This window comes from Euleptes europaea, chromosome 6, assembly GCF_029931775.1.
Source record: "Euleptes europaea isolate rEulEur1 chromosome 6, rEulEur1.hap1, whole genome shotgun sequence".
Taxonomy (NCBI): domain Eukaryota; kingdom Metazoa; phylum Chordata; class Lepidosauria; order Squamata; family Sphaerodactylidae; genus Euleptes; species Euleptes europaea.
Window position 1 is genome coordinate 73,158,435 of NC_079317.1, and position 24,459 is coordinate 73,182,893.

Consider the following 24,459-nt stretch of genomic DNA (forward strand, 5'->3'; position numbering starts at 1 on the left):
CACAGGGGGCACGAGCACCAGTGCAGCCCCTCCCTGGCCTCCTAAGGGCTTTCATCCTTTCGGGTCAGGAATGGGCTGTGAGACTAGTCATAATGCTTCAAATGTAATACTGCAGAGCATCCACAGAATTTGTCACTCTTGAGGCTGAAGAGTGAAACCAGTTTAAACCTCCCCAAACCTGAATTCAGACAGTGGATTGGATGCACAATATACAGCTCATTCATATGGCTTGACTTCTTGCTCAGAAGTAGCACTTAGGGTGGAATTAGACGCGCTGGGGGGGTTCCTTTATAATGCAAGAGGACAAAATCAGAACAATCTTCTTTTGGCACACATGATTTCAGTTGGAAACCCAAATCATGGACAAGATAGTAAGGAACATCAATAGGATATTGAACTATCATTTTAACCCTCTGGTATTGCAGGGTATTTAAATGTGAATGGAAAACTGTTAATTGGGTTTCCAAAAGAGCTTAACCTTAGCTAGTTACTAGCAGCTTGTTTTTTCCCAGCTCTTGCAACACAGCTTTGAAAAAGATAGGCGACAGGGAAAAAAAGGGTAACTTTTGAATCCTGCCAAGATAGCTTCCCCCTTTTCTGATAAAACAAACTATTAATAACATCATAGCCAGACAAACATATCCACAAGCACAGAATTCAGAAATAAACTTAGGATATGGGTTGAGGCTAAATGGTAAAGATCTGCATGTTGAAATTCTTGGCATCATCAGTTAAGAGGATCAGATAGTAGGTGATATAAAAAAAATCTAAACTGGAGATCCTGGAGATGGGCTGCCAGACAGAACATACAATGCTGAGCTTGATATACCACTCCATTTGGCAGCTTACTTGATGGACCACTCCATTTGGCAGCTTACTGTGTTCTTCATTCTTTAGCAACTGCTTGCACCCCTTATGGAGACCTGCCTATTTCTTTACAATGGTATTATCTCATACCTTGCATCTCTAAAATAGCTCCGTAAATAAACATTCAGTATTATTCATCGTGCTTAGAAAATAATTCAGAACTAAAAATGTGTCTCCATATTTAGGTATCGTTCTGTTGCTTCTGAAAAATAAAAAGAAGGCAGAGTTATATTCATTTTGCACCCTCCAAAAAAAATTAAATAACCCATTTTTTTAAACTAGCTACTGCAAATAATCTATATTGGAAAATTAAATATATTGGGTTATAATGAGGGAATGTTGCTAAAAGGCTGACACTATTTTCAGGTCCATACAGCATAAAGCAGGGCAGCAGAAGGAGAAGAGGGGAGGGAGTTCAGCAGAAAACTTAAGTGACATACAAGCATGTTGACCAACCAGTATTGGTCTCACCACCAAACGAGATTTCTTTTCCCCAAAGAAATTCCAGGAGTACCTTGTGATCAATTATGCACCCCCAGTGAAAATGTGGAGCTTCTAAGCCCCTCCCCCATGAAAATACCATTTTGTAATTGGCTGTAGTGTCTTTTTTTACATATGTCATCTGCCCCCATCCACCTCGCAGTGGGATTCTTTCATTATAACTAAACCAAGTGGCTATTTTACAGCCAAAGCAGAGAAGGTCCAGACTCCCTGCCCCCAACCAATTTTTTTCTGGCTATCTCACTGCAGGGATCATAAGAACAGAAAAAACCTCAAGTGGTCATTTCCATTTCATTGTTCCATCAGTAATCTTGTGCTCACAAATGAGAAAAAAGGCTTTCATGCCTATAAGAGGACTGTAGAAGGGGAGGGCGGGAAATCAGCCTGGCTCTGTTGGATGCCCGATGTCTGAGAGCACTCACTGTAAAACTGACCTAGAGGAGCGGGTGGGGGAATCAGCCTGGCTCTGTTGGATCCCTGGTGTCTGAGAGCACTTGCTGTAAAACTGACCAAGAGGAAGGGGTGGGGTTGGGAATCAGCCTGGCTCTTTTGGATCTCCGATGTCTGAAAGCAGTTGCTGTAAAACTAACCAAAAGGATGCTTATGAGGGGAGTGCGGGAAATCAAAGAATGCGGGTGGGGAGACAAACCCGAAGCAAAACTGTGCACAAGACCAGCTTTCAATTTGGGATCGAGGCAGACCTTAAATTTGTGGCAAAATAGCATCTTGAAAATGTGGGGAAACCGGAGGGTGGGAGCGAAGTGAAGGTTGGAAAGATCATGCATAATTCCAATGAAGCCCCAAACAGTCTGGCAGTGATTGTGAGGCTAACTACCCATGCATAAAAGGTTGCAGGAACCTTTTCTCTCATTTGTCTAGAGTTTGACAGGGAGGAGCCCTGTGGTGAGGGGTACAATACTCACGAATTTCATTTCAATTACATAAGAATACAATGTGCCACCTTTAATTGCTTCTGAAACAGGCACTGTTTCTTGCATCGGTCTGAAATTTGGTAGGGATGATCCATTGTTTTAAGGGTCCAGTCCCAGAGAATTTCATCCCACTTGACTGGACGCAAGGAGCCATGAAAGTTTTCACCACTGAAACCAAAGGATATGAATAAAGAATACAATAAAAAATCCAAACAGATGAAATTATACTAAAGTAAATGAATATATATAGAATACATTCCTTATGTATGCTACCTTGGAACGCACTTTCTCAGAAGAGAGCAGTGAACAAGCTTCAAAATTCCCCACCACTGCTTTTAGGCCAGATAAGATTTTTAATTTTGAAAAGCTCAAGGATTTTCATATCCTATCAACAGGAATTGGTTCACCAAAAGGTATTGCTTAAACTATTTAATTTCTTGTTTTCTGGAACAACCTGGATATTTTTTTTTAAAAAAACCTTTGATTTCTATGAAAATGTTTTTCATAATGCGCTTGGAGTTCATCTCTGGAAACAAATAAATTCAAAAATAATAGAAGTACACTTCCAATGAACCAGAAATCTGAGACTTGCACTTAGAGCTGAAAATAAAAACTGGAGCATCTTGATTATGGAGATATGATGCATTCAATTTTATATACAGCAACATATTAAAAATATTCAAATGACTTGAGATTGAGACATGCTATAAATTCAGCCAAGGAGATGAAAAACTCTGGTTGCAATACCAGCATTTTATAGACAGCAGTCTTGTGTTCATGCACTGCATTTTTATGTCCCTTTGTGAATACCCACATCTATTATGGGATACATCCTGTCCTGTGAAATTTAATGCCATACATATATACTGATGCATACTACTTGGGCATACAACTTGGGTCTGCCCTACATTTCTTTACATCACTAAATATAGAGTTTATACCGGCAAGCCTATTTGGGTGAGTATGCAGAGCCAGTTTTTTAGCCCACTAGAGTAATTCTGTAAAACAAGTGCATATTTTGGTTCCTCTTTCTCCCAGAAACTATATACTGATAAATTTTTGGGCAAGAAACCATTCCCTCCTGGCTATTTAGATAACAGATGGTTCCCCAGATGTTCCATGAAAAAGTTTGGATCCTCAAGGTAGCGAGACGCAATTGGGGCTATCTAGGCTGAGTGATTGTAAATATTGGCTCTTCACATCTACTTGGTCCCAGATCTAAGATCTAAGACATAGAAGTCAGAATCCAACCTGGCAGTTATGGATGCTCTGCTTGTGTGTTAGGTTTTCTTATTTCCATCTTCCAGTAGCAGATCCCAGCATTACCAATTTTTTTATTTTAACTTCTGCTCTGTTGACAGCAACACAAGAAGTGGGAGAATCTAGGCTGGACTAAGCTCTGATCCTTCTTACTGGCTTTCTTCTTTGGAAATAAGAATGTTAAAATAATCATGTTTGACTGAATACCTACTTATGGATTTTTCTTTGCTACTTTCTTCTGCTTCAAACACAGTTCAGGTGTTACTAAAACTGGCTGATAAGCCCAAAGAACTATCACATAAAGCTACGTATGTAAACAATGTAATCTTGGAGAAGATACTCATGGAAATACTTTCAACTGTGAAGAGGACATATTGGAAACCAGAAAGTTCTTGTCATGGAAACAGATGCATCATCAGTGTAATGACAAAAAATATTGTTTCCCATGGATCCTGAAGAATGAGCCACTGCAATCTTAAACAATGCTTATTTTGTCTTAAACAATGCCTATATTTTTAAAACATCCAATTGAAAATTGTGTTTGTTAAGTACATCTTTCATTTTGTATATAACGATAACAAGTCATGCTTAAGATTGATGTATATTCATGAGTGGAATTATGGCTGTATATGAAAGCTCTACATTAGTGATTGGTAATCAACATCTACTTTACTTTCTTAAAATTAGCATAGTCACTAATCAAAGATCATTTCATCACTACCATTTACAGTTGATCACTCATTCTTTTGGGGGAAAGAACAAGCAGTGCAATTTACACTTTAAGGCAAGCAGCGCCAGAGCTAAGCAACAGCTAAGATTGAAATGTTGTGTAAAGAATTCCCAATATACTTTAGGATGTATAAAATAATGTTCCTCTACAAGACGGAGTCTATATTTAAAGGGCACTTTCTTTCTAAGACTGAACTCTGTTAGCAGACACTGAACATGTGTTAACATCTAATGCAGCCTCATACCAATTTACCCCATTGGTCCACCTAGCTCTGTATTGTCCATTCTGACTGCCAGCAACGCTTCAGGGTGTTGAACAGAGAATATTCATTCCCTATGCCTGTTGTCTGAGATCTTTCAAACTGGATATGGCAGGGATTGAATCTTGGACCTTCTTAATCAAACGTAGGTTCTGTATCACCAAGCCATGGCTTCTTGCTGTTAATGATCAACTTTTCATCAGAAGCTGTGATGAAATATACCAAATAGTTGCCATTCTCCAAAGAAAACATACAAAGAGCACAAGTCATTTTAGAAGTGTATAAAAATGAACAATTCCAAGTGGCAATTTCAGAATGTCCAAAGAAACTTTTAAAGACCTTTTTGACTTCATCAACAGTGGCAAGTGCTTGCCATACTCAATTTACAGTGCATTCCTAAGAGGAATGCCTGCACCGGGCTTAGGAGGCAACGCAGTGGCGCTGCCTCCTAAAAAGGTTTCGGCAGGGGCAGCTTGGGCAACCTAGCCTAGGTGTTCAAAATCCTTGGACTAGTCCCAATCCAACGCAAGGGTCCTGAGATATAAATAGAGCACTTTCACACATGCTGAATAATGCACTTTCAATCCACTTTCAATGCACTTTGCGGCTGGATTTTTCTGTGTTAAATGGCAAAATCCACTTGCAAACAGTTGTTAAAGTGCATTGAAAGTGGATTGAAAGTGCATTATTCAGCATGTGTGAAAGTGCCCATCGTTTTCAGTCACTACTGAATACTGTGATGCCCTGGAAAATTACAGATTTCAGATATTGCTCATGCAGATATTGGACCTCAGTTAATAGTCTGAGTTGGATAAGAACAACCTTGGGTAAAGGTGCTCACTTGGTAATGTTGCTGAAGAGTGTGAGGCTGGATAAATTAATATTGTGAATGAGATAATGATGTTCAGGGACATCCATATTCTACCTGCATGCACTTTTCCTGCTTGATGAGGAAAGCATATCTAATTGGCATTACCGTATATACTCGGGTATAAGCCAACCCGAGTATAAGCCGAGGTGCCTAATTTCACCCCAAAAATGGGGAAAAATTAGGCACCCATGTATAAGCCAAGGGGGAAATGCACCCTTCCCCCCCTCGCAGGCTTACCTGACTGGGCTCCAGGCGCGCAGGCAGGCGGTGGCGGCGGCCCCCTCCCTGCGCGCAGGAGGCCCTGCAGGGTCAGCTGGCAAGCGGGAGGACCATCCCGGGTGAGGTGGGGGGGTGGGGGGGTGAAGAAACCGCCGCTGTTGCGCAGAAGGCGCAATCGCGCAAAAGGCACGATCGTGCAAAAGGCACGATCGGGTGGGGTGGGGGATAAGAAGCTGCCGCCGCAGCGCAGAAGGCGTGATCGGGTGGGGTGGGGGGAGAAGGCGGGACAGCCCTCCCATCAGCTGGCCGGCGGGAGCGCGCTGGGAGAGGGCCCGGCAGGCGAATTACCGTATTGACCCGAGTATAAGCCAAGGTGAGTTTTTAAAGCCAAAAATCATGGCTAAAAAACTCGGCTTATACTCGAGTATATACGGTAAGTATTTTGGGGGATCATGCATGCCCGTTGGATTCTGTGGTCGCGATATACTGTAAAATGCAGACACAAAAAACCTGGCATGCATTTCAGAATGTTCTCATCTTCTATAGGCTTGTGAGAGTCCAAAATTGTTAAAATAATAATTTCCGGGCTGTACAAGTTAAGGAGATGAGGTACATACTGTTTAAATGATCTGCAAGGCAATCATAAAGGCAAGAAGGCTGTGTATCTGAAAATCATTTCATTCTGTCTTTTTTATGTTCTGAATTATTTGATGGCAATGTCAGATCTGCCATGCCATTTTCTTTTTTCAGACACACTAGTAACACTATTCTGCTTTCTTTTCTTGGCTCTCAAAAATTAATGTTTAAAACAAAAATGCTTCCCTAGCACAGTCAACGGAACTGTTTACTTTTAATTTGGTTTATCTCATTATGGTTGCTCATATTGTACAGGTTGTGTGCACTTGCCAGTCACATTATTGTGCCATCTTGAGAAAAAAAATTAAAAGTTCGTTTAGTCCTGATCACTTTGGAAAGTGTTGTGGTTGCCAAAAAGAGAAGGCTATTCTTCTAGCATCGATGCTCTTTAAAACTCTCACTAATTTAATGATACAAGCAAAAGCAACATCAGAGGCTATAAGTCACTTTAATATGCAAAGAAATAATGACATACAAAATGTGTGCTATAAAATCTTAATATGGACATTCAGATGACATAAATTTTGCATACATTTAAATGAGCCCAAGTTACAAATGATATTGAGCCTCTGCCCCAGGGCATAATCCATTGTCATTGGCAGTATTCCTAATTTGAAGGTATTCCCCCAGTATATTTTAGTTCATCTTAATTTATCTGCAAAAATCAGATGACCATTATGGGGTTGAGGTTGACAGATACAGTTGTAGCAGACAGCTACAACTCCAGTTGACTTAACGAGGATTAAGAATGTACAATATGCCTTAAACATAAATTTCTCCTGTATAGTGCAATCAAGTGTCAGTGACCACTCGGTTCTTAAAAATAGTTGCTACCGGTGAGACCACTGGTCCATTCAGTCCTTGAAAGCCAAAATAGACAATATCACATCCCAATAGGGATGCAATGCCATTTTAGTGCTTGGTTTTTAACTTTTCAAAATGCTGCAGAAGTCCACCCCTTCTGTTGTGCAGTAGATGAGGGGCTCCTGTTTCCCCACTGCCAGCTGTTGAACACAACAAAAGGGGGAGATTGGCCACCTGCAGCCTTTTGAAAAGTGGAAAACCAGGCTCCAGTATGGCCCTGCATCTCTGAGTTGGGCATGGGGATTCAATAGCATCTTGTTTGGCCCTGAGAGTTGCCATGATATAGTACAATAATGGAACATTTCTAGTTATCATTTCCAGATCTCCAACAGTCACTGTATTCCTAGATATTAAATTCCTATATTCCAAGGTAAAAAGGTAAAGGTCCCCTGTACAAGCACAGGGTCATTCCTGATCCATGGGGTGATGTCACATCCCGACATTTACTAGGCAGACTTTGTTTATGGGGTGGTTTGCCAGTGCCTTCCCCAGTCATCTTCCCTTTACCCCCAAGCAAGCAGGGTACTCATTTTACCAACCTCGGAAGGATGGAAGGCTGAATCAACCTTGAACCAGCTACCTGAAACCAACTTCCGTCGTGATCGAACTCAGGTTGTGAGCAGAGCTTGGACTGCAGTACTGCAGCATACCACTCTGCACCATGGGGCTCCTCTATTCCAAGGTACTCTTTGTAAAAAAAAAAAATAGTTTTAATAATGGCCATGCATGTATTCCCAGTTGTGAATTTTTACAGGGAATTGACTGTATGAGAGAAATCCCCATTTGCTTTTAAGTTCCCTGATGAATGCTTAACCCTACACAAACTTTCAGAATACTTAATGACAATAGGCTGGATCCTATCCATTCAGCCAGCTAAGTGTGGAGCATTCCTCTGACTCAAGAAGCCTTTCTCTGGCAGAAGAGGCACTTCCTCAGGCTCTGCATTTATCTGAGCACAAAGATATGATTGAACCCATAGTGGCATCCTGGCTAACGTGTCCACTTTGACATGCCATTTAATAAATGGGACATTATATATACAGCATAGATTTTCTCACCAAAATTATCTGTGTTGTAAAGCGAGGGCTCAGAACTCACCTGACGAGCCCTGTTTGTGGGCTTGGGCTGGGGGGGGGGGGTTGCAGAGCAAGCCAACGGTAGCTGTGGTGGCCGTGGAGCTGCGGGTCCAGGTGTGGCGAGAGGGGTAGTGGAGCTCCTGCGATGCACGGACGACCGCATACTCCAAATTGGCTCCATGTGGCCGAGTAATAACGCCCTGCCTGCTCCTGCAGCCAAGGGAAGCCTCAGCTGCCACCTGGCCCCTGTTAGTTTGAACAGGCCAATCAGGACCCGTGTGTTAGGGGGCGGGCCTGGTGAGGAGTCTGACCTGCGTGTTTTCACTCAGATCCGACTCTACAGCATAAAAGGAGGCCCCGTTTGGCTTTGGCTTCAGTCGGCTTCCAGGTGTCCCACCCACCCTCTGCTTACATATGGTTATATTGTTTTGAATGTTTTGTCTCAACTTTGGTGATTTGGCATGGGCCATGATCCTGTTTGGGGGGAACGCTGGCCTGAATGCCCCCTTTACTCTACACCAAGGATCCCAGTAAGATATTTTGGAGGAGGCCTGGACAGGACATGCCGGTAGGGGCTGTCAGGGACAAGCCCCAGCTCAGGGAGCTGTCAGAAGGGTCTACCACCAACTGGCAACGGACCACACAGCTGGCTTCTGTCCAGGTGGGTTCCAGTTATTGCCATCTTGATTCAGTCCCAGCAGGCAGGCTGGGAAGAAAGCGCATCAGCCAGCAGGGGTTGGCTGATGGCAACAGATCTTGCCCTTTGACTTGCCAATGCCTTGTTGCTGTAACTGAATAAAGTTGTGGCCAGTTTCACCCAGCTACTGTTGTCAGTGTCTTCAACACATACATGCACTATCCTGAAGGGGGGGAGTTGGCCCTGTTGGCTCTGGGTGGAATCTAGTGGTGGTTGCCTCCCCCCCCCCCAATTGGTACTGGGTCCGTAATAGGCATGTGTTAGAGGGAATCTTGGGTGAAGATGGATCCTGTGGGGAAATTCTGCTAATGGAAGGGGAGATGACTGCTTTCCCCCTCTCCTGCTGCAGACCTTGCTGTTTATTGGGGTCCCCTGTCCCCCAGGAGCTTCATTTTTGAGTTTTTCAGAAACCTGGCAGAAAAATATGTGCTACCACATGGTTCTTCACAAAAAGACAATGACCTTAACAGAGAAATAAACTATCATATGAAGCCACCACAAAACATTATCACATATTAAAATACTCAACAAAATATATTTGACACAACAGCAGAGTTTATAGGCTTTGATATACAGTAACAGGAATAAAAGAAATTATGAAGGGCAGATGAAAAGAAAAATTTGAGGTCCAAAATTAAGAGTCATTAAACAGGCACCAGAGTTGAACATTCTCTGTTAAGGCTTTAGATCAGGTTTTTGTTTGTTTAAAAATGACCTCAGTTAACAAGTGATCACAACTAGGACAATGGGAGGGGGGTAAAACATGTATCTTGTGTATAATTTTTTGTTTGTAAGTTATAATGAGCTGAGGAGAATGGTGAAACATGGGTTACCTTCTGGTGGTGTACATTTTTTTAATGGTGCCATGCCTCTTCACTTACTGCTTATTGTTCACCGGATAAATAGATTCAGTCTACAAGGATGAGGACACAAATAGATTGGAAGTTCACACAAGTTTTGCATCTGGAAAAACGAGTGAAGTGTGTGTGTGTGTGGGGGGGGGCAGGATTTGTTTGCCATCCAAAGAACAAAATTCACCATCTGTAGGAAAATTTTGTGTGCTCATGGGGTTGGATCCACCCAGTTTTCCCATGCCATCTCACCCTGTTCCCTTTCTTTCTAGCCCCTGTCACACTGACCTTTTTGACCATGATCCCCAGCATAGTCCTTTTGGTGGCCAAAAGGGACCCCTCATTTTCATCAGTGGAAAATTTGGTTGTATCCAACCCATGAGAAGCCATCTCCATTACAACACCAATAGTACAATTGCTCTGTGATTCTTTGCTAATACAGTTCTTCTGGAAGGTGACACAGACATGAACCGGGGATTTGATTTTTCAGTCTGGTGCACACTGCAGATTGGTCTGGAGTGGGTTGGCTTTCAAGTAACCCTGCGGTGGTATTGGACTATGGAGAACTGTTAAGCATCACTGAGAATTTTACACTTTCTCCTCATAATGAATAATTATGAATATGGGAATCGAAGCAACGAACAGGGACATTTCTGTGAGTCTTACAGTCAAAGAACAGGAGCAACAGCTGGTAACAGGATGAGTCATTACAGATCACTGAAAGCCCAGTTTGATCTTCCTGAGTTTCCACTGTTTCACCCAGGAAATGAAGGTTATAAACATATCCTTTGGCACGTCAGAGTGTTAATGAAAGGAAATTCCATAGAGCATGAGATCTAAACAACAGTCATGTTTGATCAAAGTGAGCAAATGAACAGGGTATAATGCTTCCTTTCTCAAAAAGCTTTGTTCCCAAATATATACAAAGCAAAAATATTGTTCATGTAATCCACCATTTTAATTTTGATAGCTGGCAGGGCTTTTTAGCCATTAGCAATATTGTCATTATAGATATGGAGTCACTTTTGAGATGCTGAATACACTCTGAAGATCTGATCCCATAAACATGAAGCGTTAGGGATATGCAGAGAAATGTGGCTTGATTCAAATATGTTATTTCATTATTATTTTTCCTTGGATGCTTTACAGCGCATTCCTGAAAGTAATGCCTGGGCCAGGCTTAGGAGGCAAACTAGCTGAGTTGCCTCCTAAAGAGGTTTTGGCACTGCTGAAACCTCTGCCTGGCACCAAAAACCCGTGCAACCCTCATAGGGTTGCATGGGAGATACAGCAGCTAAAAGCTGGCATATCTTAACAAAAATAAAAAGGGGCGTTTCCAAGCCGAAAGTGCTCAGGAGGCTGATTAATGTCGGCCCTGCCCTGCAGCCGGCACCGTTACGCCCCAGGAACGCCTCCCGGGGTGCCGGAACACCTCCCAGCCTGTGCCGGCGGACAGAGGCCAGCGGTTGGTGGCAGCGGTTGGGACGTGGTGCCCAGCACTGCACGCCGGTGCTGGGGCCACTCACACCGGCGTGCACGTGCCGGCGGTGGCTGTAGTAGGCCTACTAAGGGCTTTGGGCCCATTTTTCAGGAATGGGCTGTTAATCTTATTATTGTACATGATTAATTTATTCAGTTACTTTCCACAGGCCTTGGCCTCTACTCTGCCACACAGCTGCCCCTCTAGCAGCACAGTCCTCTGCAGCATAGAGTACATACAGAAATTTCTGCCTTCATCCTCATGGTTTGCATTTGCCACTACTACCAGGCTATTTCCTGATAGTTGGAATTGTTCAAGCAAGCAATTCCCTTCTCGTAGGATGAGAGCTCTCCCAAGCTAGGATCCAGCAATGTAATTGGGGGAAACCCTGTGCTTAGAATGCCAATCAAATACAATCCCCACTCTATCACTGTCCCCAGAACATTGAAATACAAGGAGGAAACAGGGAAATGGCATCCAAAATAGCAGCTGCAAGCATCAAAGTTATGCCAGAAAAACAACCAGATCTGGCCTAATTTTTTTTGGATCTGGAAGTCATAGGAAATTTAATTCAGATTAGTCCCCCTTCCATGGTTAGCAACATCCCTATGTAGCACTAGGGCTGTTGAATTTAAAAAAATTCGGTATAGTTCGGATTCGGCCGAATTCAGCCCGTTTAGATTCGGGATATGCCGAAGTCCAAACTCCCCCACTTCGGGTCCGTTCAATTCGGCGGGAATTCAAAGTTCGGGAAAATAATTCGGCCGAATAAAGCCATTAAAAACACAATCACAACTTTCCGCGACTCTGGGGGGGGCATTTTTGGGGTTAGAGGTCCCAAACTTTCAGCAGAGCTTCAAAGGATGTTTATTGAAAGACTCCCAAAGTTTTGTAAAGATTGGGTCAGGGGGGGCTGAGATATGGGCCCTGAAAGGGGTCCCCCCCACCCTTAATGTGCATCTCTCAGCAGAGCTTGCCGCCCACGCACAAAGCTCCCAGCCCCGACAACAGTTTGCAAAGCAACTGCAAAGCAACACAACCTTGTAAAACAACACCTTTGCAACAGGGAAAACCACAACTGAAACCTCCCCCCTCAAACCAGGGAGCGAGAGACTCGAGGGGGAACACACACCCCAGGCAGAACCGACGAAAGCCCCCTTTGGCTTCCCCCCCACCCACAGAAACTGCTCCCTCCCCACACACACACAGACTCTGCTTTCCCCACACACACACACATACACAGGAGAAAAATTATAGATTAAAGCCCCCAAAGGGGTCTTACTGTGGCTGTCTTCTGTTCCATCAGGAGAGGCTGGGGAGGACTTGTAATCCAAGATGATTCCAATTAGGCACGGGATGTTTTGCTCTGGAGATGCACACACAGGATTGTCTGATCCATTCATCCCAATAGGGGAAAGGGGAAAGGGGAAAGGGGAAAGCCCATATCTCGGGACCCCCTGACCCAATGTCCACAAAACTTGGGTGGTCTCTTAAGAACCCTTGTCTGAAACTCCACTCAAAGTTTGGGATCTGCACCCCCAAAAATGCGCCCTCTGCAGCCATGGAAAGAGAAAAGGGGGGAGGCGATATTTCTGCCCCCACTGAACCCATCTTTACAAAACTTGGGTGGTATCTTAAGAATGATTGTCTGAAGCTATGCTGAAAGTTTGGGGGCTATATCCCCAAAAAAGCGCCCCCTGCAGCCACATAAATGGAAAAGGGGGGAGGGAAAAGGGGGAGAGCCCATATCTCGAGACCCCCTGACCCAATGTTTACAAAACTTGGGGGGTATCTTAAGAAGCTTCATCTGAAGCTCCACTGAATGTTTGGGGTCTGTACCCCCAAAAATGCGCCCCCTGCAGCCATGGAAAGAAAAAGGGGGGAGCCCATATCTCGGGACCCCCTGACCCAATGTTTACAAAACTTGGGGGGTATCTTAAGAAGCTTCATCTGAAGCTCCACTGAAAGTTTTGTGTCTGTACCCCAAAAAATACACCCCCTGCAGCCCCAGAAAGGAGCGAATGTGCACAAGCACCCCACACACACGAGGATTTCGCTCTCTCTCTCTCTCTCCCTGGCCGGGCCGCACATCAGCTGATTCCTCCAGTACTCAATCCTGACTGATTGGCCAGAAGAAGACCCAGCTTGGCCACCGATTGGCCGGGGGAGGAGAATGCTGCTTACTGACGGTTATGCTGCTTACTGACGGCCCCGAATTTGCCGGATTTATTCGTGAACTCCCGAACTCGCTGAATTCGGCTCCCCGGTTGCCTGCCAGTTTTGAGTTCGGTTCCTCCCGAACTAAAAACCACCGAATCAGGGGAAATTCGGCTGATTTTCAGTTCGGGCTGAACCGAATCAACAGCCCTATGTAGCACAGCTTGGAGTGCTCTGGATATATCACTAAATACCCACACTTTGCTAAATGAATTAACCAGTCACACAGCCCGGATAACCTACAAGAACTGAATTAACCATTCCTTGGCTTGAGGAAAACCAAGTGGCTTGACCACAGAGTATGTTTTTGGGAAATGGTGATTCATGCAGGGATGCTTTGACAATCCTTTGGGAAATCTTTCTTATGGAGGAGGGAATAGTTTCTAGGAGAGTTACAAGTCCTTCTCTGACCATTCAGGGTTCGGTTTAGTCAAAGGATGTATGCCTTACCAGTGAAAATGTCGATTGGTAATACTGCTAGCCGATGAAGCAACTGCCTAAGGTTTAAATATAACCTTTGTCTTCCTTACAAGGGAAGACTGGTTTGGTTTATCTTACCTTTTCATTTCATTTTTTCATACCTGGAATGAAGTAAAAAGTACAGGTCAGTTCTACCATTTGAAAAAGAGAGGTGAGGTGAAATTCAGGAGACATGTTTTGAGGTACCTGTTAATTGGTAGCAGTTACTTATGCTGTTGCTATGTTTTTACCACCATGGAGGATTATGTGGATTTTCTAGCTAAGCCACCAAAAACTCTTGGGCCATCTCAGGAAGCTGAAATAATTTGTTTCCTGAAATGTGGAGCCTGAGTGTAGCAATCTGTGAGAATCTTTAGAACATATGCATTTAGTATTATGGCTCTGTTCCCCAAAACCACATGCATATTTTCATTTTCTATATACTTGAGCATCCAAACATAGACATACACATAGTGGAGCATTTTTGCACTCCCAACTATGAAGCAAATCATAAGTTTTCAGTTCTTCCTGTGAAACACATTTTCTGATTGACTTCTGAGCACAGTGTGCATTTCAGAGTGCTCTGAGGTGCATGATCTGGCTATTTTAAATTATGCAGCTCTGTAAATGGCTTTATGAATTACATCACCCAAAAGGCATTTTAATTTCTCAGCTGCAATTGTGTGTGTATGTGTGTATAGTGCCTTCAAGTCGCAGCCGACTTATGGCGACCTCTTTTGCGGTTTTCATGGCAAGAGACTAACAGGTGGTTTTGCCAGTGCCTTCCTCTGCACAGCAACCCTGGTATTCCTTGGTGGTCTCCCATCCAAATACTAACCAGGGCTGACCCTGCTTAGCTTCTGCGATCTGACGAAATCAGGCTAGCCTGGGCCATCCAGGTCAGGGCCAGCTGCAATTATACTGTAAATAAAAAAAAATCTAATAAGGAAAATGAGGTTCAAAGACAGTCGGGAAGAAACATCAACATACATATGCACTGTACTAGAATACAATAAATATTTAATCACACAAAATGCTGCTTCAAGGATTGGATTAATTATAATGTGGAATATTTTGATTCTTTCTATATTGGGCTCTTTGTAATATTTTTAGGGGGGACTTGTATCAAGAATATACTATATCTGCTGTCTGCATTAGGGGAGTGCATTTGGTAAAGTTGTCCCAAAAAATAGCCGAAAAATACCTAACCGGCATTTGTCTGCTATTTTTTTTCTCTCCCCTTCCCCCAAAAGCCCACCAGAAACCGATGGTAGCCGAGAACACCGATCTGAAAAAGCCAGGGGGGAAATTGGCCTTTACTGCCAGTGTACTTGAGTTCTGCAAATTCTGAAATTCCCAAACAAAAAATTTCTGCTTCAGGTTGTTACCACGATTCTCCAAAATGGTAACACAGATCCACAGTTCTTAGGCATTATGAACCCCCCCCCCCCAAAAAAAAATCCATGTTGTTTTTGTGTTCAGATGCCTACTGTCAGCAGCAACAGGCAGGTAATTTTTCACTGAGGCAATGGCATTTCCTCCTTCCCATCAAATCCTTGCAAAGGATGAAGAGGTGAGTGCTCCCAACTGATCACCTGTGGAGACAAGTCCCAGAAAAGGAATTTCCATAGAGGAATCTGTGTTGAGCTCTTAACCACTACACCACACTGGAAGGATGGCAAATGCAGGGTTTTCAGCGCAAATGTTTTAATTGTCAGTTATTGTAAGACTGCAATAAAAATGGATATAGACATTTTTTTTTTAATGCCAATGGCTTGCACTCTCCTGCCAGGCCTCTGCCATCCCCCTCCCCTAGAAATCAGTGTAGACAAGTGCGCCTGTGCCAAGAGTTCTGAAGGACTATGTTCTGTGCAAATTTGGTGCCATTATCTTTTTTTATAAAGCTGCCCCAGACCCTTGAATAATGGTCTTAAAATGCTGGAACCCAGGAAAAAAAATACTAAACAGGTAATGTCCTACCTGAAAATCAGAAACCATGGTAAAGGTTTTCCCCGAAACCCCAGATCTGAAATTATAACCAATGTTTTCTTGGATCACACACCTACTATGAAAATAATGTAATTACCAGAGGTTTAGATAATGATGCCATTTACAGAGGGTTGAGTTGGCATGGGAATACATGGGAGACACATGATGGATTCACCTAATCAAAGGCATGGGGTTCACATAATGTAGGTTCTACTTTATAACATTTACATATTTCAAATGCATCATTTAGCAGTTAGGCTTGTTCATTTTCATAACACATGGCTTCCAAACACTGATATCTCTGGAAAACGTCTTTACATATTCATACTGCTTTAATGAATTTTGCCGTATTGGCTTAGGAAGACCAGGTGTGGAGAAGTATCGTTGGAAGAAAAATGTACTCATAATGTTTAAATTTTTACATTTGAAAGTCAATGTTGAACATGGTAATTTCAGCAATATGAACTTAACAAGCATCTCTTTCGAACACCAGATTGCAACATAAAAGGATCTTCTAATCAGAGTATCAAAAGGCAGTTGACATACATCCTCACTAACTTGACCAAAATCCTATTTTCTGCTTTTTATACTCAAGTATTCATAGTTATATGCAAAATATATGATATTCCATCAAGCAAGAATATGTGTGTAACTGAATGTAATACCATCTGAACACAAGAAGCTGCCACATTTCTCAGTCAATGGTTTATATCACTGCCACATAGAGAGAAGAAGAAGAAGAGTTGGTTTTTATATGCCGACTTTCTCTGCCACTTAAGGGAGAATCAAACCGGCTTACAATCATCTTCCCTTCCCCTACCCCACAGACACCCTGTGAGGTAGGTGGGGCTGACAGAGTGTGACTAGCCCAAGGTCACCCAGCTGGCTTCGTGTGTAGGAGCGGGGGGGAAAATCCAGTTCACCAGATTAGCCTCTGCCGGTCATGTGGAGGAGTGGGGAATCAAACCTGGTTCTTCAGATCAGACTCCACCGCTCCAAACCACCGTTCTTAACCACTACACCACACTGGTTGTTGGGAAGGAGAGAAGGAGACAGGAAAAGGGGAGATGGCATGGGGATTTTCAGGGAAGGAAAAAAGGAAATAGTGCAGGAGGGGAAATAAGATGCACCCAGAAATTGTTGTGGGTGAGCATTATTATATGTGCCACCCAAACCTTTTCTAAAACCAAGGCTTTTGATGATGGTCTTTGCATATCTACAAAACTTGTGATTTTTTTTTAACTGTTGCCTCCTTGGATGGATACAGTCAAGGCAAACAGAGCCTAGGCAGAACATGGACGATGATGGGCAGAATCTAGGCAGAAATTTGCAGTTCAAGGGTGGAGCCCAGACTGAACTTGATGGGGTTTTGACAGAATCAAGGGAGTTATGGGCATGAACTTACAGAGCCTGGTTTGTCAGACCTCTGGAGAAAAATCCTGGCTGGTTGGCAACCTTAATTTACATTGAGGGGATATTAGGGCTATGTTTCTTTCCATTTCCAACTGCTACTGAAGAAAATGTTCAATATACATAACTTCAGTCTTATCCCCTTCTTTCCTCCCCTACTTATTTAACTTCTTAGCAGCCTCAAAGAAAAATGAAGAAAATAGTATATTCCATCACACTAACATACCTCCATAAGCAGCTGCCACGCTAATCGGTTCTTTGGCGTTGACCTTTCTGGAACGGCCTTATTTTGCTACAGCATTTATCACTGGGCCAAAATGTCAGTGGAGACCAGGGTACTAGCACTTACAGCAGTTTGCATATATTTCCAGAAATATCACTTCTGCTTACGTTCCCATAAAGATCTTCAAGAACAGGAACAAATAGAAATAGGCAGAGTTGATTTCTCGACTACGGCTCTGCCTGCATAAAGACACCCAACCTGATTAAGAAACGTTAGGAAAATGTACTGCCAAATATGTTTCTACAAAGGTCATAAGAAAGCAGCAGGAAAGGATAAAATAAGTCCTTTATTCAAGCAAATGCAAAAGATGCTGAATAAGAGTGAATTTTATTTGCTGTACTTTCCTTTTATGGCAATGAGCTAACCTACGCAGTGAACTGAACAATTATAAAACTTGAATAAATACATATTTGTTACCATCTAAGCATATTTGTTATCCTGGCATTCAGTGCACTTCTCCCAGATGGAAACGTAAGTTCTAAACATATTGACTTGGAAGTTCATCCTCCACGAAATTTACATTCAGACACAGGAAGATAGAAACATTAGTGGGCAAACTGTAGATAGTAGAACTATTGGGATATCTGGTTAATACAACAGAATTTGCCCAGTCATGTGTGTGAGTGTAAAGTGCCATCAAGTCACAGCTGACTTATAGCAACTGCTTATGGGATTTTTAAGGCAAAAGACTGACAGAGGTAGTTTGCCAATGCTTTCCTCTACATAGCAACCCTGGTATTCCTTGGTGGTCTCCCATCCAAATATTAACCAGGGCTGACCCTGCTTACTTTCTGAGATCTGAAAAGATTTGAGATATACCATGCTGCCTTCCCTTCCACTTGCTCGCTCATAGAAGTGTAATATTAAGTGCAGTAAATAAAATCTCCCAAAAAATCTTTTACAAAAGTAAAACTCACATTTACTCAAGTCGAGTCAGTTCACATTCTGGTTGCAATTGAAAGGAGACACAGAAGCCTAATCTAAAGTGTACTTTCCCTGTAACAAGTGGCCATCTAAATCCAGTACGATGTGTATGGAAATATGAGGGCATTCTTTCTACAGGTGCTGTCTGTAGAGAAGTATTACTCCATGCAGAGCCATGTGGAGATTGGAGAAGAACAAAGTTCAGAGAGAGAGAGAGAGAGGAGGGGCCAGAAGGTAGCTCCCAGGTTAAAACGCACAAGGAGATTCTATTCCAGGAGATAATACTTCAATACACAAAGATCTTTTATGCATGGGTGTTTCACTCACCGTCACCCCTCCGATGACTTCGGGTCTTTGTGTTGATTATGCATGTTGTTTCTGACCGTCAGAGGTCGCCTCGCTCTCCCCCTGCATTTCCCCACATTTTGCCCTCATTTTCAAATTCAAGATAAAACAGGTCTCTGAAACCGCAGGCAAAATGCCGGGAAACACAGGGGGAGAGCAAGGCGACCTCTGACGGTCAGAAAAGGCATGCATAATCAACACAAAGACCCCAAGTTGTCAGAGGGGTGAAGGTGAGTGAAACAGCCATGAATAAAAGATCTTAGTGATGTGGTGCCCCTAATGTCCAGGCATGCTGAGTTGCTCACTCCAACAAGAAATCTGTGATTATTACAGCCCATTCAGTACAGTAAATATGCAGTAAACGTAGGCACGAACCTCACATTGTGTGACAAACTAAATATGACAAGATTAGCTGCTAATAGCATGAATTCAGCCCCACACTGAAAATGCTGGAGTTGCGGCCTTTTTATTGGCTTTACTCCTTATGTCTTTATGTAGATAAAACTTTTAAAATACGTGGATGCTTTTCTTTGCACTTTCCACCCAATTCATGGTCCCCAAGGTGGCAGATGTTAAAACCTCAAAATAAAACATTAAAACAGTTTAGACATTAAAAAGCATGTGTGTGTGTGTGTGTGTGTGTGTGTGTGTGTGTGTGTAAACAAATAAAGCATAATATAAGAACATAAAATATAAATACATAAAAACACACAGACAGGGAAGAAGGCTAGTAAAGGCTAGTTAGGAAATGCCAGCTAGTACCTGGAGGTTGGCAACCCTACTTCAATGCCATAGAGTCCAAAGTGGCCATTTTCTCCAGGTGAACTGATTTCTATTGGCTGGAGATCAGTTGTAATAGCAGGAGATCTCCATCTACTACCTGGAGGTTGGCAACCCTAAATGACAATCAGGTACTAGACGTGGGAATCGTTTCTTGCTGGCTCTCCGCTGATCTGCTCATCGCCTGAGAGGCCTCTAAGGGTGCCAGCAAGGAGGTGATTCAGGGGCGCACTGCTGAGAGTGGGGTAAGTCCGGGCATGAGCCCCGGACATTGACTGACCATACCTCGGGGGCAAAGTTTAGCTCCGCATATTCATTCTATCCCCCACTTTCTGGGGAAACATGATCTGTAGCTATACAACCACTAAAGCAAAGTTCATTAGGTATCAAGGACTTCCTTTTAAATCATTTCAAATCTGTACAGCAATTTCATTCTAAATAAGCTCTGGAAGATAAAACTGCAAATAGGGAGAGACAGGAAAGGCAGTGCTTAAAATATCCCCGGTGTAATTACCTATGTTACACAAAATGCAGTGTTTTAGCATCATTTCAAAGAAAGTTATTCTTTAATCTACGAAGAGCTATAAAATAAGAGAATTATTGATATATTATTTTCATTTTATGCTATCATTGATCCTGTGCAGTGATGGAACAATCACAAATGGCATTTTGACTGACTAAACAATTTGTAGTTCATATTTAGCTAGTAAAATGCTATGCTTCATATACTATAAAATGTGACTTGCATAGCTTATCCCAAACAACCCTATCATCTAGTAAAAAAGGGATCTAAAGCCTACTCAATGCATTGAAGATATTCCTCTGACATCACCTGCCAGTAGAAATAGCCTAAGGAACGCATGACTAGGAACGGTTAATAGGAGTCACACACACAAATACACTTTAGTATGTTCATTCATACACCTTTAATTGGGGGGCACTACAGAAAGGGCATGAAAAGTGGCTTAAATGAATAAACCTGAAAGAATAAAACCTGTGTTCAAGGTTTTAAAAAACAGAATGTATTACGTTACTTATTATATTTTATCCTGGCAAGCTCAAACACCTGCTGGTTCAGCTCATATCCTGCATTACAGGGCATGAGCACTGAGCTGACTATTTGGTGAGCTGATCAGATGTGTCTGAGTGACTCTGAACATGTCAATTTGCATTATTACAATTTTCTTGCACAATTACAGTACAATGCTAAACAGAATTATACCCTTCTAAGTCCACTGAGATCCAGTGTGGTGCAATGTTTCAGAATAGGGCCTAGGAAACCGAGGTTTGAATTGCTGCTCTGCCATGGACCTTGGTTCAGTCACATACTTTCAGCCTGTCATGCCTCACAGGGTTGCTGTACAGATAAAAAGAGGTGTTGTAAGGCACTTTGGGTTTCCATTGGGGACAAAAGTGAGGTATAAATGAATGAAGCCAGTGTGAGCGGTGGTTTGGAGCAGTGGACTCTAATCTGGAGAACCGGGTTTGATTCCCCACTCCTTCACATGAAGGCAGCTGGGTGACCTTGGACTAGTCACAGTTCTCTTAGAGCTCTCTCAGTCCCACCTACCTCACAGGATATCTGCTGTGGGGAGGAGTAGGGAAGGAGATTGTAAACCAGTTTGATTCTTCCTTAAGTGGTAGAGAAAGTCAGCATATAACAGCCAACTCTTCTTCTTCTGAATAAACAAATAAACTCAGGGAACCTAAGGGTTGAGCTAGAAACTAGAAATTCTTATGAAGTAACATATTTATTAGGTATATACAATAAAAACACTGGGCCTGGAATACAGGCTACATATAAAACCACCAGTACAAACAGTTACAAAAATATTCACCACCTTTGATGATATACCACCTTTGATGATTGTGCATATAAATGACCAATCAGCCATACGCGTTATTAAAAACACATCCAGAAATGCACTTTATAAGGTATTACATCAAAAAGTTATAAACATTATATCCTGTGAGGCTAGATGCAAATTAATAACACCAATCATATATCTTTCAGCATGGTAATTTGCTCACACAAGTGTCTGGTGCAAAAAACAAACAGATGTAACATCAACAAGTGACAAAATAAACTCTCCTCAGGATTGCACTATTAGACTTCCTCGCTGCCTCTGCCACCTCCAGTTTTTAAAGGGATGCCAGCAAAATGAGAAAAAAAAATCAGTTTGAGATTTTGGAACTGAGATTGACTGCTCAGTGTGTCAGTGTCTGGTTGAGGACTTAGCAGTTAGTTCTTGCCATTACTTATTGACAAGATCCCATTGGATGTGTGGGTACAAAATGTGGGCAACACATTCTCATCAGAGCTGGTCATTAATCACAAGCACTTAACTACAGTGGAGCAAAAAGGAGATGATCAGCAAGTGATTCCATGCTTTATATGTCAATACACTTAATGACCCAAATGACAAGGATTCCTGGGGGATACTGCCTCTTCTCTGGCAAGACAGAGGATTTAATTCCTGAACTGCACAAAAGTAATCTAAAGCAGCGATGACCAAGCAGCAAAGCTGATCAGAACAGCCACCAACTTCCAGGTGGTGGCTGGAGGTCTCTGACAGAGATCAGTTCCGCTGGAGAAAATGGCTGCTTTGGAAGGTGGCTTCTATGGCATTATACCCCACTGAAGTCCCTCCCCAAACTCTACCCATCTCAGGCTCCACCCCTAAAATCTCCAGGTATTTCCCAGTCCAGAGCTGGCAACCCAACTCATGACTAACAACTACAGAAAACATCAAGGTGATCCAATCAGGAGCTAACCTTGCATGTAACTGTGAGAGTTCAAAGAATGTTGGCCTAGTGCCCTGGGTTATGTTCACTATGTAGTAGTCAGCCTAAGCTCTCCCCAACCAATCAATTCTGACCCTTCGTGCTGCAAATGGAAGGAATTGTATTTCATGGTCCCCATGCAGGTGTGTGTTGCAGGGATGAGTTCACCACAGAACTAAGATGGAGGGGAAAGAGAAATGCCAACCGAAATGGAGACTTGATGGCAAAACTTGTTGGACGGACATAGAGATTGAACTTCAATTAGATTGAATTAGTTCAGTCTTTCGAAATGCTAATCCTCTGAAGATGCCGGCCACAGCTGCTGGCGAAACTTCAGGAAAGAAAATACCAAGACCACGGTTACACAGCCTGGATAACCTACAAGAACAAATGAACTCTGACCATGAAAGCCTTCGACAATATTTTGTTTACACATTGTTTGGTGTATATGTGAACTTATCAGAGCTTTAGGGCTAAAATACATGTTATATTGGGGAGCCATGATCATATCAATGCCATGTAATTTAGTTAATAAAAACCTAGGGTTGCCAGGTCCCTCTTCGCCACCAGCGGGAGGTTTTTGGGGCAGAGCCTGAGGGGGGCGGGATTTGGAGAGGGGAGGGACTTCATAGAGTCCAATTGCCAAAGTGGCCATTTTCTCCAGGTGAACTGATCTCTGTCGGCTGGAGATCAGTTGTAATAGCAGATCACCAGCTAGTACCTGGAGGTTGGCAACCCTATGAACCCCCCCACACACACACAGAGTAGATAAATATTATTTTAGTTTTGGGACTCTTACAGCGGATGTACAGTTACTTGAACATATACAGCTAGTCTGCAAACTTTATCTCGATATGGTAATCTCATTTCATGATATCAGCTCATTTTGGAGTTGGAGTGGAAATCAGCAGATAAGTAACTCATGAGAAAAGGAAGAGATGATATTCAAAGTGTATAATCATGCCTTGTCGTTTAACCTAGCAAAGATCAACCATACCGAAATCAGCATGATTTATAAATGCATTAATTTGTGGGTGGATAATCATGCCATTTTCCTTTTAGTCACAAGTTCTTCTCTGAGCGCGAGCGAGCATTTTAAACAACAGACACGCCAATTTACTTTGGTGAGTGTTAGACTCCCACAGCACTTTCCACACATCTCTGGAAATGTTAAACAAAAGGTTCCAAACAATTGTTACTCTAACAAGGTACTCCCTATCTTCCCCCACTCTCTGCCGGTTGTATAGTAAGTATTTTCAAATGTCACAAAGTGGCACAGTGGCATTGAGAAGGAAATGGAGCTTGGTTTCAAAAGTTAATGTTTCCAATCATGCGTGGTAATGGCTCTTCATAAATTGATATGTTGTTATTGCTTAATTTTAGTAAACAGTCTTACTAAAAAGTATTCTCTCCATCACAGCCTATCTAAAATAAGCTCATTTATGCTAATATCTTTCTCCTTGACATTCGGTAAATTCCTCCTAATGCATTAATTATGACTCCAGATAGACCAATGATTATTTCATATATGCTAATTAGGAATCATTTCATTCAGTCTGCCACACACATCAGTAAACAAGTGGAATCAATTCCCTACAGAGGGGATAAAAAGACAATGATTTCCTTTCCGAAGCAGCTCAGAGAATTTACCCCACAATCAAGAAGTAATTAGAGAAGAAAATGAGGAGTTACAAAATACTCTTACAGGTGTGAACACCAGCAAGTGCATGTTTCTTCCCAACAGAAGGGATAAAAGCAGACGGCTGGAGCACTAATGAGTTTTTACCATATATGATTAGAAGCCATCAGCTCCTTTCAACAAAAGTAAATAAAAAATAACAATCAAATTAGTTCCGTTTCTAGTAGAACAGATTGATATGAAAGAGCTTGATTTTCAGTGCCGGGCTTGTAAAAGATGAAATGTTTAAAGAGACTATGAAATTCACTCTTCCGCCTTTCTGATCTTTAAATGCTAAGGACAGCACTAAAGTTCAGGCTAATTGACAATCTCTTTTGCTTGTACTG